The sequence below is a fragment of the Myotis lucifugus genome, unplaced genomic scaffold, assembly GCF_000147115.1.
Source record: "Myotis lucifugus unplaced genomic scaffold, Myoluc2.0 scaffold_464, whole genome shotgun sequence".
NCBI lineage: Eukaryota > Metazoa > Chordata > Mammalia > Chiroptera > Vespertilionidae > Myotis > Myotis lucifugus.
Window position 1 is genome coordinate 156,637 of NW_005871512.1, and position 18,008 is coordinate 174,644.

The 18,008-nt window shown below is 52.3% G+C and overlaps 1 protein-coding gene across 1 annotated transcript in view; it reads right to left on the reverse strand.

Annotated features, from left to right (window-relative positions):
• The window catches only part of WDR25 (WD repeat domain 25), a 134,743-nt gene that overhangs the window by 28,995 nt on the left and 87,740 nt on the right, over positions 1-18,008 (reverse strand). The gene's annotated exons all lie outside the window — the stretch shown is intronic.

The following is an 18,008-nucleotide window of genomic DNA, read 5'->3' on the forward strand; positions in this document are numbered from 1 at the left end:
GGGTTAAGGTTAGGGATTAGGGTTAGGGATTAGGGTTAGGAGTTAGAGTTAATGTTAGGGTTAGGGTTAGGGTTAGGGTTAGGCGTTAGGGGTTAGGGTTCAGGTTATGAGTTAGGATTAAGGTTAGGGGGTTTGGGTTAGGGTTCCCACTATAGCTTTCCTTAAGTCCCACTCTACGTTCTTCCCCCACATTTTGAGCATCCATACTTACTAGGCAGAAATTACTTCATTTCTGTCTTGTAAATGAATCAAAGGCGTGGGAATGTATACCCAAGCCTCCAACCACCTGAGGACCGAGCTACCTACGGGGCTAGAGAACCTCTTCAGCCGAAAGCAGGCCCCGAGGTTTGGTCAGGAGCACTGCCTGTCTGGCGGAAAGGTAAGATCTCCGCTCAGTTTTGTGTTTTTTTTTTAATGTTTTATTATTTTTAAAGGCTTTGGTTTTTTTTGTTTGTTTGAGAGAGAGAGAGGAATGGAGAGGGAGAGATAGAAACATCAAAGATGAGAGAAAAGTCATTGATTGGCTGCCTCCTACACACCCCCTACTTGGGATCAAACTCCCAACCCAGGCCTGTGCCCTGACCAGGAACTGATGTGGTGACCTCTTGGCTCATGGGTGGACACTTAACCACTGGGCCACACCGGCCAGGCTCCCCTCAGCGTTTAGCAGAACTGAAGATAGCTCATGACTGCCAACTACCACGAACAAGCTCACGGAGTCTGACGCTGTGAGGATCCTCATCTGCGAATAAGGTGGCAGGTAGCATGACCGAACACCTACTGTGCCATGCACCTGGCTAGGTGCTTCACATGTGACCTCGCCGAATCCTCACAACCTGGGGGTCAGGATTGCCAGCCCACTGTGCCAACGGCCCGCCCGGGATCACAGCGCTGGCCGGAGGCAGAGGCAGCGGGACACCCAGTCCAGGCCAGCGACACTGCAGCCTGGCCCTCCCTCCCGCACAGCCAGAGGCGGAGAGTAGCTGCTCAATTAGTGCTTGCTGAATCCGAAGCGAATGTGAACATGCCCACAGAGAAGCCATCACGTTAAAAACTGTGAAATTTTAAATTACAGATGCAGAACGCGAGGGAGGGGAAGGAAAGCAGAAACAGTCAATTACACGCGTATCTACGGTACTGATCCTCTCAAGTGAAAAATTTGTTTTCCTCACTTTATAATGGAGCCTGAATAAAATCGGGTTCCAACAATGCAGCCGTCCTCCCGGGCGCCCGGCTCTGCAGTCCCAGCTGGTGCTGTGCAGGGCATCTGAGCACCTTTCGCTGGGCCTGACCCTCCAGAGAGCTCAGGCTACTCTGGACAAGAGGGATGAGGGTGTGCGGCTCTCCTGCCTGGGCCAGTGGGGTCCCCGCCGCCCAACACCAGGTCTGGTGCAGCAGCTGTAACCAGGGCACTGCGGGAGGGGTCTCTCTCGCTAACGATGCACAGGGGCCAACAAAGGTCACTTCACAGTGCACTGACCTAGGGCAGGGGACCACGGGAATGCCCTGTGCCCAGCACACCTCCATCTGTCCATCACCCCTCCCCTGTTTTCCACCCTCCTAAACCGGGGCAGATCTCACCGCCTCCGGCCACCAGAAGAGGAAAAAGGTGGAGAGGAGCTGGGCTGTCTCCCAGGCGGCCAGTCCCTGGGCAGAAGAGGAGAGCCGGGGCAGGGCCTCCTCCTGGGGACCAGCAAACGCAGAACCACCGAGAGGCGCAGCAGGACTGAGGGGAAAGGGAGCGACCCACTATGACACCAAGGCCCCGCCTGTGATCACTCCCGTGAGCGCCACACAGGGCGGTGGGAGCTCACCCATCGGATCCGGATCAGAGGGGTGAGGGCAAGCTGTGGCTGTGGCATTTGCCCAGAGCACAGCGGCCGGGCCCAGGAACCCCCTGGGTGGGGCCTGGCAGGCTGCAGCCCCAGCTCCTTAGGTCCTGGCCAGGGCCGGGCAGCAGCAGAGAAAGGGTGAGAGCACAGGACCCGGAGCCAGCGCCCAGCACCTGCCACTGGGCTCTCTCGGGGGCCCCTCCCTGTCCTGGTCTCACCTGGGAACAAGCACCTGCTGCCTGCCTTGTGTGCTGGCAGGGCCACCTGCTTCACTCCCACTGCCAGAGTCCCGACTGGCTGCATACCCAGGGGGTGCGTTTAGGGGAGATGGATGGGGTGCCCCACACTGACAGAGCTATGAGAGGAAGAGGCCCCTTTTCTTTTTTTAACCTTTATTGTTGAAAGTATTACAATGTGACCCCTTTTCTCCTCCACTGACCCCTTCTAGCCCGCCCCCCGCCAAGAGGCCCCTTTTCTGAGATGCTCCTCCCGATCGTACCCTCAGAATCTCCCACTCCCACGTGGGTACCTCATTTCCCAATGCCTGTACTCTACTGGGCATGTGGGCCCCTCCCCCGGAATCTCAAGGACGTCTGGCACCCTACCCACTGTCCTTATCCCACCTAACTCCGCACCCTGCGATGCCCGCCAGGCCGGCCACACACGCTGACTGCCGCCTGGGGAGCGAGGTGTTGGCCTGGGCTGCTGGGCTGATCTCTGGGGCTGAGGGAAGGTGATCCAGAGCACAGCGGACTCCATACCAAGACCTAGTCCATGGCCAAGACGGGCCCTGGGGGAAGCAGGCCTCCCTGGCTCGCTGCCCGGCCCCAGCCCACTTCCTGCATCCTCAGGAGGCGGCCCCTCTCTAGCCCCGCCCCCCTCCTCAGCTGCCCTCTCTCCAGTCTTCCCCCTCTCCCCCAAGTGAGCATGCACAAACCTCACCTTGCTGACCACAAGCACCGACACCCAGCCCATCCCCACGGTGAACTGTGCTCCCTTCCGGGGGGAAGTGGGCAGAGGCTTCTAGACCTAAAACCTTGCAGACCGTGGGGTCAATTCTGCTTCTAGGACTCGATGTGCAGAGATGTCCGCCTCGGTGTGTAATAAGGGGAACATGGAAACATGCAAATGCCCAATAAGAGAGAACTGGTGAAAAGTATAATGGGCAATGATTTAAAATATTATATCACTGATGCCCTGGCTGGTGGCTCAGCAGGTTGGAGCGTCATCCTGTAAACCAAAAGGTTGTGGGTTCGATCCCCAGTCGTGGCGCGTACAGGAGGCAACCAATCGATGTTTCTCACATCGATGTTTTTTCTCTCTCTTTCTCTCCCTTCCTCTCTCTAAAATCAACAAAAACATATCCTTGGGTGGGGATTTTTAAAAATGGTATCACCCAAAACGTTTTAACAACACAGGAAACGGATGCTGTGAGACTCCCTAGGACACCCGCCGTCCGTGCTGGGTACGGCTGGGTTGACACCGATGGGTTAGCCTCCTCAGGAGTCTCCACGTTCCTCCCCCGGGGGCCTGCACAGAGCACTTTGTGATCAGAACGGGTGTCTGGGGAGCAAGCACTAGGGTGTCCAGGTCTTTGACATCCAAGTCCACCAGGGACCGCCCTCCCACAGCACAGTCTCCCGGGCCCCTCCCAGCCCCGGACCAGCTCTCCTCATAAGGTCTCTGGCTGCCCCTTTGCAAACGCCTCTCCCTCCATCTCCTTTGGCTAATAATTTAGCTACTGTTTTATTCTTCAGAGTAACACCCACTCATGGCAGACAAGTGTCTGCACGGGTGTGACGTCCTCCTCCTGTCCATCCCCATCCCTGTCCTGGAGGCAGTGGCTGCAGGGAGGGCTTGGGGCGGGCTCAGGGCAGGATGGCGCCTCAGGGGACGGTGAGAAGCAGACCTGAGGGAGGCTTGGGGATGGAGAAGGAGTGACATTCATCAGTAGAGCAGCAGGCAGAAGGGGAGGGGGCACCCTGGTTCATATTAGCAACACACTCCTTCCAGTGGAGACCACCATGCCAGCAGCAGAGCAGCCCAGGCACCCCGAGGCCGGTGCTGTGTGCCATGGACAACCTGCACAGCCTCGTGTGCTGGCCCAGTACAGGCCGCGGGGGCTGGGGTGCCGAGGGAGGGCTAGCGTCCTGGCCCAGTACGGGCCACGGGGACTGGGGTGCCGAGGGAGGGCTATCTGAAAGCCGCCACCACGGTTTCTGGCTTGGTCAGAAACGAGGCCTGTCCTGGAGTGTCTTTGAATCCTGCAAACTAGAATGATGTCATACGTGGCAGGTGCTTGCTCGGCAGTCGTTCGATGAATAAATGAATGGGGCGAGCCGGAGAACCAGAACTTTTTAAAGAACATGTTTAAGTGAATGATTATAATTAAACACTGAGAGATGTGCCTGTTGTAAGAAGAGCCTCAGAGGGTGATGGGAGGTGTCACCCTCGTGTCCTCTCTGAATGCCGCGTGAGGGACCACTCAGCACTGCCTAATTACAGGACGCACGGCGCGGCTTCTTCTCACACGTCCGTCACCTTCCTCAGCGTCGTGCCAGACCCGCTAACGAGCACCAGGCAGTCTTCCTTCAGAGGAGGAAGAAAAGGCTGCGGCTGCTGGGAGAGTCTGCCCGCCCACAGGTACACACGCAGCCCCGTGCTTCAATCAGCACAGCCGCCAACTCCCCTGTAACTGGGGATCCGTGTGGGGGCGTGAATGTGGACTGCACCCACGTTCTAGAGCCATAAAGCCTCCACAGTGCTGCGCCACGGGCTCGCCGAGGCGGGTACGGTCACCGAGTCAAGAAGCACCACTGAGCCACGGACCCCGCGACGGCCATGCCAGGCGGGGGCGCCAGGCTGGGCAGCCCACCGTGTCCCCAGCCCCTATGCAGCTCACACTCCCGTGGGAGCTGACACTTGGCAGGCAGCTAACACCAAGCCTGAGGGGCATGGGGACCCCACTCCAGGGGGACTCGGGGGAAGCTCTGCAGAGGAGGCAGCGGTGGAGGCCTGCAGGACAAGCGCCACCTGGCCAGGAAGAGGGGAAAGTCACGGCCAAGAGAAAATGTGTTCAAAACCCACCTGGGCCCCTCCAGCCCCTCTCCCCGCTGATTACAACTAAGACTCCGGACAAGACAAAAAGCAATTCCCCGAGAACTCTCACAGTCGACAAAGCTTATTGACTGGGAGGAGAGGTCAGAACTGGGAGAAGTGACCGGCCCAGAGATGAGCTGCTATTTTATTTTCAATTTTGTTTTCTGTCTTTTTTTCCTTCTTTTCTCTAACAGCTTTGACCTCAGAGCAGGCCCCCCGTGGAGCTCTGGTGGCAGCTTCAAAATCCATAAAGCAAAAAATGACAGAACGAACAGAGAAACACACCATTCCGCAATTACAGCTGCAGGCTTCAACACTCCTCTGCCAATAACTGAAAGAACAAGTAGACAAGAAATGAGCAAGATGTACAGGAACAAACTGGACAACATCATCAACTGACTTGGCCCACTGTGACCTACAGAGCGCTTCACCCAACACCAGCGAAATACGCAGCCCTCCCAGAGCGCAGGGAACAGGTCTGACCACAACAGAATTAATATGCTTTGTGTGTTTTTTTATTTCAGAGAGAGGATCGGAGAGGGAGAAAGAAATAGAAACATCAATGACGAGAGAGAATCATCAACTGGCTGCCTCCTGCACGCCCCCTACTGGGGATGGAGCCCGCAACCTGGGCATGTGCCCTGACTGACCATAACAGAATTAAACTAGAAATTAATAACAGAAAGATATTTGGGAAATCCTTACACGTTCAGAAACTAAACAATATACTTCTAAATAACCCCTACATCAAAGAATAAATAAAAAGAAAATTAGAAAATATTTTTGGGTTGAATGAAAATTTAAATACAACACATCAAAATGTGTGGGCTGTGAGCTTGAAGGAAAGTGTATCGAAATCAAATGCCGACATTAAAAAAGATTTCAAATTAACACTCTAACTTGCCACCTGAAGAAGTTAGGGGGGAAAAAACAACAGAAAAACAATGGAGAAAAATCAATGTTTCATGGACATGACCCATAAGATTGCTAAATCTCTAGCCACACTGAGACAAAAAAAAAAAGAAGACGACGACGACGACACAGGAATAAAAGAGAGAGAACCTAAAATCACCAAAAGGATAATAAAGGAATATGATGAGCAAGTGTACGTATATAAATGTGATAACTTAGATGAAATGAACCAATTCCTTAAGGGGCACTAACCACCAACGCTCATTTGTGAAGAAATACAGTCTGCAGAGTCCTGTGTGAACCCTCGCGGAGACCACTTCCAACCCACTTCGAACCACAGAGCTACCACTTCACGCCCGCAGGGACGGGATTAGCCGGAAGACCGACAACACGTGTTGGCGGGGACACAGCAATTGGAACCCTCGGGCACTGCTGGTGGGCATGTAAATGGCGCAGCCACCGTCTGGCGGCTCCTCCGGGCTGCCCATTGCGCTACCATATGGTCCAGCAAGTTCCCTCGGAGGCAGAGCCTGAGAGAAATGAAAACATGTCCACACGAAAACCTGTACACAAACGTTCGTAGCAGCATGATTTATAGCAGCCAAAAATTTAAACACAAATGTCCATCAAGCAGTGAGTGGATAAATAAAATGTGGTGTATCCACACAATGGGGAGTCACTCAGGTATGAGAGGGAATGAAGTCCTGACACCGGCTATAGCACGGATGGACCCCGAGAACACGGTTTCTAGAAAATGCCAGGGCCCTAACCGGTTTGGCTCAGTGGATAGAGCGTCGGCCTGCGGATTGAAGGGTCCCAGGTTCGATTCCGGTCAAGGGCATGTACCTTGGTTGCGGGCACATCCTCAGGAGGGGGTGTGCAGGAGGCAGCTGATTGATGTTTCTCTCTCATCGATGTTTCAAACTCTGTATCCCTCTCCCTTCCTCTCTGTAAAAAATCAATAAAATATATTTTTTTTTAAAAAGAAAGAAAAGAAAATGCCAGGGACGGGCAAATCCACAGAGACAGGAAGTAGATTAGTGGTTGCTGAGGGGCGGGGGCAGCATGCGGGGGGAGCCGGGGGGCCCTCTAAAGGGCACGAGTTCCTTTCTGAGGTGATGAACATGTTCTGGATTGACTGTGATAATGGCCGCATAACTAAATACACTAAAAACCAAGGAACTGTGCATTTCCCATGAGTGCATTGTACGCTATGTGCATTACATCTCAACAAAGCTGTCATCAAAAAGATTCAGTAAGTATTCGAGACAAAAGATAACTAGGGCATCAAACCCATGATTTTTTGAATGCTATTAGCTATGGCAAACTTAAAAAGTTTTGAGGTAAAAAGGTAAGTCAATTTCAATAATAACATGAAATTTCTTAAAAATCTCAAGGGGAGGTTTCGGTGTAACAGCTTATTTTCAAGGCAAAAGGTATGATAAAGGACTCAAATGAGCATTATGTCAATTCTGCATTTATATAGTCATTCTAGTCTGCTTTATATTTTCTGGTATGCGCTACTGCATTTTGAAAAACCGAAGTTATCAAGTGGGGTGTTAACGTAGGACTTGGGATATGGCCCCGAGTGCCATGGGTCTCCCATTGTCCACACCGAGCTGAGCCCCCCGGCAGGTCTTAAAGGGGAGCTGCTGGTGACCGAGAAAGCGCTGCAGCGGGGGCTGAAGAGGAGGGCTGGGCTGGGCGGCCGTCATCAGGATCCGGACTCCAAGAACCACCTCCCAGCTCTGCCCACAAGTTTGGACGACCCAGGAGACACACGCAGACTGGCCAGCCGCCTGTGAGGGCAGCCAGAGACTGACAGGTGCATCAGACACCAAAGGAATGTGGGTCTCCTGTAGCCCCTCACTGAGCGTGAGCTCCTGCAGGGCAAGGCTGCCTACGTGGATTTTGTCACCTGTGCCCTGGGACAATGCTGGTGTCTGGGGGTGGCTCAGAAAATGTCTGTGACATCAATACATGCACAGTGTCCTCTTCCTGCAGGTGGAGAGGGAGGATTTAGAAAAAGAGATGGGTTCACATCCAAGCCCACACCTGTGCCGAGCGCTGGACCTTTCAGGGCCGGTTTCCGTGGCCCTGAGGGGACAGAGATGCCCTCACACGGTGCTGGGGTTACGGTTCCAGGGCCTGCAGCTGCAGGGCCCCTGGTATCCCGTTCACAGCTGGGCTCTGGACACGGGCCCCGAGCTGCATTGCAGGGCTGGATGAATCCCTGAACTTGAACGCTGCCCAGGACAGGTCTCCCCAGGAACAAAACACAGAGCGTGGGCATCAAGCCTCCTGGTTCAGGTCTCACCCAACTACCAACCAGCCGTGTGCTGGCTGCCAGGACCTCTCTCAACCTTGGGCGCCCTGCCAGTGGAATGGGGTGATGGCAGCGCCTGGCACCCCTCCCGGCACTGCTGTGCAGCCAATGAGCTCAGAACAGAGCTTGGCAGGTGCTGAGCGCCCAGTACATGCCACCTCGATCAGTTCTGAGCACCCAGCCCTAGCGCCGCGGGACCGTGGGGCAACAGCAGCCCAGAGAAGGAACAGCCCAAAGCACAAGGCGTTCTGCGCTAGGCTCTCTGGTGCCCTTCCCCCGTCTCTCTGCCCCTGTTATCTCCCACTCTCATCTGCATAAAAAGTTTGGTCTGAGGCAAAACTTAGAACTGCAGAAAGTACAGGGTCCAAATAAAAAGGCTTTTTAATATAAAACCGATGAAAGAGACAAATGGAAAGTAATCAAAACCTCATTAGGGCAAATAAGCAACCTGCCTACAATGCCATGAAAACTGATGGTGCTGAGAGTCGTGAGCGAAGGCATTGAGTCTCCCAGACACAGCCAGCATCTCGGGAATGCAAATTTGAGGGTGCCCTCACCCCACAGAGAGAAACCCTCCAAAACACCACGCGGGACTCGCACCACGACACCCAAACCGAGGCCCAGGGCTGTGGTTCACAACTCTGTCCATCGGAATCTCCTGAGAGGTACCTCTGCTGCCCCCAGGTGGGCCTGACCTCTGTGCTGAGGCCAGCTGTCCAGGCCGGCCACCACGGTGGCTTTACCAGCTCCCATCACTGCCACCACGGAAGGATGCCCACAGAAGGATGCCCACAGCAGGGGCGTGAGATGACACAGGAATAAATGGCGGCTTGGGTTCTGCTTCACCTGGGTGAGCCCATTGCTTGGGATTTTAGAAACCAGTCTTGATTATGGCTGTTAGTCATTCATGCAAGATCTCCCCTCCCAACTTTGGTAGGCACTGGGGATCCAGCAGCAAACGAGGCAAACCCCTGACCTCAGGGCATTTACATTCTGCTGGGAAACCACGTGAAGGGCTGTGACACGGAGCTGAGGAGAGGGCGAGCCAGTGGCCCCCACTGTCAACCTGCACATCGAGACACACACCTGCAGGGGGTCTGGGACACGATCCAAAGGAGGTCAAGAAACTAACTCAAGATCTGGAAGTCATGCCCTGACCGGTTTTGCTCAATAGATAGAGCATTGGCCTGCGGACTCAAGGGTCCCCAGGTTCGATTCCGGTCAGGGGCATGTACCTTGGTTGCGGGCACATCCCCAGTGTGGGGTGTGCAAGAGGCAGCTGATCAATGTTTTTAACTCTCTATCCCTCTCCCTTCCTCTCTGTAAAAAATCAATAAAATATATATTTTTTAAAAAAGATGTGGAAGTCACGGTGGAAAGGGGAGAGAGAGGGCGGGAAAGACGTTGAACAAGCATGAAATAGCGATGATTCGTGTCAAACCAGCATGGGACGGAAAGTGAGCTGGCCTGTGAGCCGATTTTCTCGTGTGAATTTCTCCCGAGCAATGGGCGGGCACCCTAGAGGCCCGCCTGGCGGAGCGCACCTGCTGCTCTTCCGGGAGCAGAGGCGCTGTGCTCCGAGACTCGCTGGCCAGCACCTACGGACGGGAGGAAGGACTGGGGCAGAGGCCGAGCCCCAGCCCGGGGCCACGTGCCGTAGATTTCCCAGAGCTGCTCTGATTTCCAGGGCTCGGCCCTGCTCAACTGTGAGGTGTCTGCTGAGTTGGGGTTCCATAACTTAGTCTTGCGAAAAGGGTCAATTTTAAGCCACTGTACTTTTCTACAAATCTGATTCCCAATACAAGGGAGAAATTTTTTTTTTTAGTTCCTATCCTTAACTTGGCTCCAACTCCACAGTCATCTTAAAGTGAACTTGGAAGTAAGTGCCTCAGCATTCCCCACAGTACAGCTTACACTTCTGAATCTCTGCAGCTCCAGCTGGGCACATAGCCCGGCCCTTTGCGGCTGGAGATGCCTGAGGCTAGCAGCTCTGTCATCTACAAACATGGGGAGCACGAGAGCTCAGACTTGGCCGCAAACTGCAGTGTTGAGACCACCACACCATACCTCGCCCGATGCAGGATCTCCTGAGTCCTCTGCCTCTATCCACACTTCTGGAATGACCAGTTTCAGCTGGACCACAGCTAGCCTTAGATCCCAGGGTGGCCACTGCCCCTGAGCTGTGGGCAGGTGGGTGCACCTGCAAGGCTCCACCACAGTGGGTGGGGCAGCTGACCCCATCAGTTCACCCAAGATTGCCCCCTGAGCACCTGCTCTGGTCCAGGCCCTGTGGGAGATGCTGGGCATAGACCCAGTCCCCACACGGGTGGCTGTACCAGTACATGAACACCTGCTGGATGCAGGAGCTCGTGGTAAAGTAAGAAGTTCAGTAGCTGTCACTAAGGTAGGTCCCAGGTGCTGCAGGTCAGCCAGGACAAAGGCTGAGGGCACTCACAGGGGAGGAGCAGGGGACCTCTATGTTCAGAGGCCCTCTGGGCCCTGGCTTCTCAGTGTGGTCCATGGGCTGTCTGCCTCTGCATCTCCTGGGAGCTAGTCAGAAATGATGGACTGGATGTTTGTGCCCCCCCCCCTCCAAATCCATATGTTAAAGCCCTAACCCCCACTGGGATTAGGTTACGTGAGGTTACGAGGGTGGAGGCCCATGATGGGACTGGTGCATTGTAAGGGGATGAAGAGACCAGAGCTCTCTCTCCCCACCATGTGAGGACACAGCAAGAAGGTGGCCGTCCACAAGCCAGGAAGAAAGCCCTCACCTGACCATGCTGGCCCCTTGCTCTTGACCTTTCAGCCTCCAGAAATAAATTTCTGTGTCAACCTCCCCCCCCCTCTTGCATCTGTGGAATTTGGTTACAGCAGCCTGAGCTGGCTGAGACACCATCCCTGCCCCAGACCTGCCGAAGCAGAATCTGCATCCTAACAAGAGCCCCAGGTGCAAGTCTGAGAAACTCCGCTGTAGAGACCACCTCACCACCTCTCTACTATACCAGCGGGGAAACTGCGACTAACCCAGGCTTTAGCCTAAGGGATTTGCCCACAATCCCCCATGCTGAGCGAATGGTATGGGGAGAATGTGAGCCCAGGTGTCCTGTAACCCAGCCAGTAACACTGGAGGCCAGGAGAGCTGCTGGAGCGAGGGACCCCCACAGTGACATGAAGGTCAGATCCAGACATCTTGGGTTTCAATCAACACTCAAGTTCAAGGGAGAAGAGTCAGGAACTTCTGTATGGGTGGCACTGAGCCAGCTCCGGGTGAGCATGGTCAGCTGGCTTGGGCGGAGCACATCCTGCCAACCTGCCGGAGGGGGAGCCCGGCACTTGGCAGTAATGAGGAATGTGATTAGGCAGAGAGAGATGGGCCAAGACGAGAAGAAGGGGAGCCAAGAAGCCCATTTGCCATAATGAACTGGGCTGGACCAGAGGAGTCCAGAATCCCAACACTCATCACGCGGCTAAGCTTAAGGAATCATTGTAGGACTGAAAGTAGCTTCAAGGTTATGTGTTCCAGCTCCTCCTCAGACTTGGTTCTCTGAGACCCCAGACCTGTGGTCATGCTCCAGGGGTGGGAGCACCTATCCAGGATGCCGCCACTCTGGCCCAAAACCTACCCCTAACCTTGAACATGCTGGTTGCTTTAACCCAGCAATTGAGTTCTGGGACCCAAGCTTAAGGAAATAAGCCCCCAATATGGAAACCACTATATATGCAAATAGATGTCTTACAGAGGAATCTATACTAATAATAGACAAATATGTAAATTGACCATCCCTCCGCAACACCCACAGCCAATCAGGAGTGAGTATACAAATTAACCCGACAAAGATGGCAGGCCTGTGGGCAGCACACGCACGCACAGGCGCCGAGCAGCTGGGGGTGGGGCGGGAGAGCAGGTGGCTTGGGGGGCTTGGCAGAGCGGGAGAGCAGACAGAGAGCGGGCAGCTTGGGGGGCTTGGCAGAGCAGGAGAGAGGGCGGAGAGTGGGAGAGAGGGCATTGTGGGATCTCCTAGACACTAGAGCAAAGTGAGCCTGGAGCAAGTTACTGTTGCGGGTGGGGGATGGAGGGAAAGCAAAGGTGAGAGACATAAGTAAAGTCAGTGTGTCGAGGAAAAATTAAAAGATATCCTGCAACTTCTAGGAAATCTCCACCAATGGAGCAAAGTAAAAAAAAAAAAAGACATCTATTATTCTGTGAGCACCAAACCAAACTGGGTTGGGGTCTCAGACAATTCGCTCATATAATTGCAAAGACAGACAGAAACTCCCAGATTGGAGAGGGCTCCCCTGAGGCTCCCAGATTGGAAAGGGTGCAGTTTGGGCTAAGGGACCCACCCCCTGTGCACGAATTTCATGCACTGGGCCCCTAGTGTACAATACTGTGGACCGGGTATAGATTTCCCAGAGCTGCTAGCCTCATGCATCTCCAGCCGCACAGATGTTTGGAGGTGGTAACAAGAAACACCTCAGACCCTTGACTGGAGAATAGTTCTCTGGAAAAGACATTCTCTGAGCACATGGTTCCTGCAAGGATGCTCATAACAGGGGCAGGGACACAGAGACTCCCACCCTGTCAGCCAGATCAGGGCAATTAGTCCCAACAATCAACAGGGTGACAGATGTCACAGCCAGATCTATGCATAGCAGGGGTCCGACAGGTCGTAAATACTTTTGGCTTTGTGGGCCATGTGGTCTCTGTTGCAACTACCCAATTCCGTCTCTGTAGCATAAAAGCAGCCACAGGCGATACATAAATGAATGAGTGTGACTGTGTTCCAATAAAACTTTATTTATAAAAATAGGTGGTGGGCCAGATTTAGCCCCAGGCTGATGTTTGCTGACCTCTGACCTCCCTCTTTAGATCAATTACTTTTAAATGGGAAAGGAGGGCATCCTAAACATCCAACTTAGGGAAACTGTTTAGTAAGCTAAACCATGTGGAATTGACTCATTCGATCCATATTCATCAAGGGCTTGCTATGTCAGACACTGCTCTGAGCCAGGGATGAGGCAAGGAGCCGGTCAGCACGCTGGGTCAAAGGGACTTAACGAAAATCCTGCAGGTATTTGTGATAACAAGGAAAACCCTTACAATGCTCTGAGAAAAGCAACATATAAAATAATGTTAATGTATAAAAATAAGACTGGACAATGTTTTCTCAAAAAACCCCACACAGGGGGGAAAGAAAATATCAAAAATTACTAAGTTTACCTTTGGCTAGTTCCACCAACTCTTCCCTCATTTCCCTCCTTTTTTCCCCCATATAATCACGTATTGCTTTTACAACAAAACAGGGCTTTCTATCGTATTTTAAAGGGGAAGCATGACTTGGTTTTAAGCTGAGATCTGTGTCCCTCCTGCTTCCACCTTCAATTAGTTTCCAGTCAGAAAAAGCCCAATGGCTGGCTGGGCCCTCCAGGTTCCTGCGCTGGCCAGGGAGGGCCAGGCGTTCAGCACCCGGGACAGCGCCCAGCACACTGGGCAGGGAGCCACCGAGCTGGGAGGAGCCAGTGCCTGTCCCCTCCCTTCCTCCTGCAGAGTCCAGGTGAGGCTCTCACAACACCTGCCAGAGGGAACTGAAGCAGGAAAGAGCTGTTCCTGAAGCCTGGCTGGTGCAAATGGAGCAGGGCCCAGTGACCGGGCAGGGGGGCAGAGGCAGTCGGATTGCTGGTAAGAAGGGAGTAGAAACAAACACTGCACATCCCTCTACCCGTATTATTAGCCTGGGAGAGACTTGAAACATGCCAGTACCAGTCACAGCAACCTATGCTTCGAATTGCTTCTCCCCCAGCATTTTCAGACCGTGTCAGCTGGCCTCAGCCGCAGGAGAAAATCTGATATTTGTAACAAACTCTTCAATCAGATGGCGTCCGTGGTGAGCAATTTCTTATGTGTTCGGTTTTTAAGGCTAGAAGCAGGGAGGGCACCTTCAAGGGACAGGGCCCTCAGCAGGGGCTGGGGAATCCGGAGATCATGTGGCCAAGAGATTCCAACTCCACCGCTCTTTCCAGTGCTTTCTTTCATTCATCACGTATTTTCCCAAACTTAAGTGTTCTAGTATTTTTCTAAAATACCACTGTGTCCACTTCTTTTTGTTTTTCTTTGTTAACCCTCACCCAAGGATATTTTTCCATTGATTTTTAGGGAGAGTAGAAGAGAGAGGGAAAGACAGAGAGAAACATCGATGTGAGAGAAGCACATCGACTGGTTGCCTCCTACCCGAGCCCTGACCAGGGCCCGGGCCAGGGAGGAACCTGCAACCAAGGAATGTGCCCTTGACTGGACTTGAACCCAGGACCCTTTGGTCCACAAGCCGACGCTCTATCCACTGAGTCAAACCGGCGAGGGCTGTCCACTCCTTTATGGATAACTTTTCTCTCTTTCCAAAATATTTTTGTAAAAAGAGTTTCTTTGTTTAAAAAAAAAAAGTGTGATTAAAAACAAAACACATTTTTTTTTTTTAGAAACTATTTTCTGTCAACCTTATTTCTTCGGTTGGTGGTGGTTCCCACCTACTGGGTGGCCTGAGCGGTGGGGCTGCGTCCAGCGCCCAGTCAGCAGTGGGCTGAGCACTCCAGCCTCAGGAGGAAGCTGCTGAACCGGCACAGGGGCAGTGACTTTTTTATCTGAAAGAGTACATCTGCTGCTGGGGGAATGCAGACTGGTGCAGCCACTGTGGAAAACAGGATGGAGTTGCCCAAAAATTAAATAAGGAACCACAGTTAGACCCAGCAATCCCACTTCTGGAAATATATCCTAAGAGTCCCAAAACTCAATTAGAAAGACTATATGCACCCCTATGTTCACAGCAGCACAATTTACAATATTTAAGATCTGGAAACAGCCCAAGTGCCCATCAGCAGATAAGTGGATAAAAATGCCATGGTACATTTATACCACGGAATACTTGGCAGCAGTAAAAAAGCAGAATTTCCTACCCTTTGTAGCAGCATGGATTGACCTGGAGAGTATTATGCTAAGTGAAATAAGCCAGTCAGAGAAGCACAAATATCACATAATCTCATGTATATGTGGAATCTAATGAACAAAATAGATCCAGAGACATGGATGCATGGAACAGACTGACACATCTCAGAGACAAGGGGGAGGGGGGAGATTAGCTTAAAGAACTTACATGCATATATGCATAGCCCGTGGACACATACAATAGTGCAGTGAAGGCCTGGGTGAGGCAGGGATTGGGGGGAGGGGGGCAACGGGAGGGAAAGGGGGTTTCTGTAATACTGTCAACAATAAAAAATGAATAAATAAAAAAAGAAAGAAAAAAAAAGAGTACATCTGTTTGTGCACTAACTCTCCGACCTGTGAAGTACTTTAAGCAAGATGCCTTCAGATGCCTGGCCCTGGGGGCGCTGTCTCACCTCCCTCCACCCCGGCCACCTGCACGGGCCTCTGCTAACACACACCTGCTTGGGGGCTTCACCTGTCCGGGGCAGCCTTCAGGTGGGACCTTTGGGTGCAGGTGCAGCAGGCTGGAGCCCTTCAGGCTGGGACACTGACATTCTGCGCCTTCTTCTTTCAAAGTCCAGTTCAACCCTAGGGGCTGTGTGCCTTCTTCAGACCAGGGCAGTACTTCTCAGATCCTGAATACAAACCCTCCTGACTGTGTTGAGCCCCCAGTCAGTCCGTGCTCTTCCTCACCCCTCCATGAATCCTCCTCAGCCCTGATCCCGGCACCCTCCTCACAAGCCTCCCACAGCTCCCCTCTGCTAATCCAAACCAAGACCCACAGCACTGACAGCCTCTTCCTGGGCCTGTCCCACTGCCCGGAGCCCATGCCCAGTCAAGGTGAGCCGGTCACTAGTCCCTGCCCACATTTCATATTACCACTTCCTGTACTGTACGTTTGGCATGACTGCCTTCCTCCCTCATTCATTCACTCAGGCAACCAAGATTTGTTGCATGCCTGCTATATGCCAGGCACTGTTCTAGAAGCTAGAAGTCAGCAACAAACAAAACAGACAAAACTCCCTGCCTTGGAGGATCGTATGTTCTCACTGGTGTCCCGGTGCACGGATTCGTGCACATTGAAAGGAAATTAATTAGAAGAAATATTTTAATATCACTATTTGCCCTTTCTCTATAATAGAAGTGTCAACCAAACTCACACTAGACAATGACAGATCGAAACACACGCGTGCGATTGGTGACAGCGAGAGCTTTATATGTATCATGCATGTGCAAGTCAACTTAGCCTTTGATAGATATAGAATATACTTGCTTAATTAGACCCGCTTTCTGATGTAGCTAAACTTTTTCCAGCCCAGTGAAGCACCCCAAATTCTCTTTCAGGTAATTGTCAGCAACACAGCAGTAAATATCAACACAAAGCAGATTATTATTGTAGATCACGCAGGGAGAACAAAGGGTAAAATATTTAACTGTACCAGTGTTTGACTATATTCTGTGCAGTGAGAAAACCTGAAGTCATTTTCAAGGTCCACCATTTCTTACTTCTTTCAGTTGGGTCAAGTTTCTAAACTTTCTAAATCTCGATTTTCCAGCTAATGAAAAGAAAATAGGATTCCACCGAGTCTTCTATCTACCTACTCCAGGATCAAATAAGATGAGGCATGTGAAAACGCTTCACAAACATTTGGTTAAAGTGTAAAATGTTTACACCTGGCTATAAAGCAAGTCATGTTCCTGGGCTGAAGAAACTCTAAGGAGGTTAGTCGCTAGGGAGAGGAAGCTGGGCATTGCTATGCGATGTCATTACCTGGTGCCCACAGCGACCATTTCTGGGCTGCGCTGGGCTGTGGGCCGAATTTTGCACCACGGAGTCTTGGCAGCATTGGCTGTGATTTGATGAGGTGTCACTCCGGGGTGGTGGCAGGCCCTGTGTCCCACTTGGGGGAAACCAAGTGTTGGTTTGTCAGCGCCAGGTCTGTGGTGCCGTTTATTTTTAAATGGCCAGTGTGCGTCATGACAACTCCTGTGTTGAGCGTCTGCTCCCTGGTGGTCAGTGCACATCATGGCTACAGGTCGGATGGGCACTTAGCCTTTTATATACATCAGCGGTTCTCAACCTGTGGGTCGCGACCCCTTTGGGGTCGAACGACCCTTTCACAGGGGTCGCCTGAGACCATCGGAAAACACATATATAATTACATATTATTTTTGTGATTTATCACTATGCTTTAATTTTGTTCAATTTGTAACAATGAAATTGGGGGTCACCACAACATGAGGAACTGTATTAAAGGGCCTCGGTATTAGGAAGGTTGAGAACCACTGATATATATAGATGGAAGGAGACAGGCAAATAAATGAACATGTAAAACCAGGTGATGATAAGTGCAAAGGAGACTACTGAATGCCAGGGGGCAGCTGGCATGGTGGTCAAGGAGGGCCTCCCTGGAGAAGTGGCATTTGAGTAGAACCCTGCAGGAGGGAGGGCATGAGCCTCCAGCAGAACACTGGGAGAAAAACATTCCAGGCAAAAGGAGCAGCAAGTGCAAAGGCCCTGAGGCTGGAATGTGCTGGTGTGTTCTAGGAAAGGCAAGGAGGCTAGTGGGGATGAGAAGATCATGCAGGCCTAGTGGGCCACAGCAGGGACACTGGCTTTCACTGTAAGACCTGAGCCTGAGGGCTCTGAGCAGACGGGCTACACATTGGGCATACACTGTCACAGACCACTCTGGCCTCCAGTTGTTGAGAACAAACTGCAAGGGGCATAGGGGGGAAGAGACACCAGATAGAACGCCTCTACAATGATACCAGTGGGAGGCAATAGCAGCTTAACCCAGACTCATGACCGGATCTCCTGGCAGGTTGGGTTTAGGGGTACAGAAAGAGCAGAGAC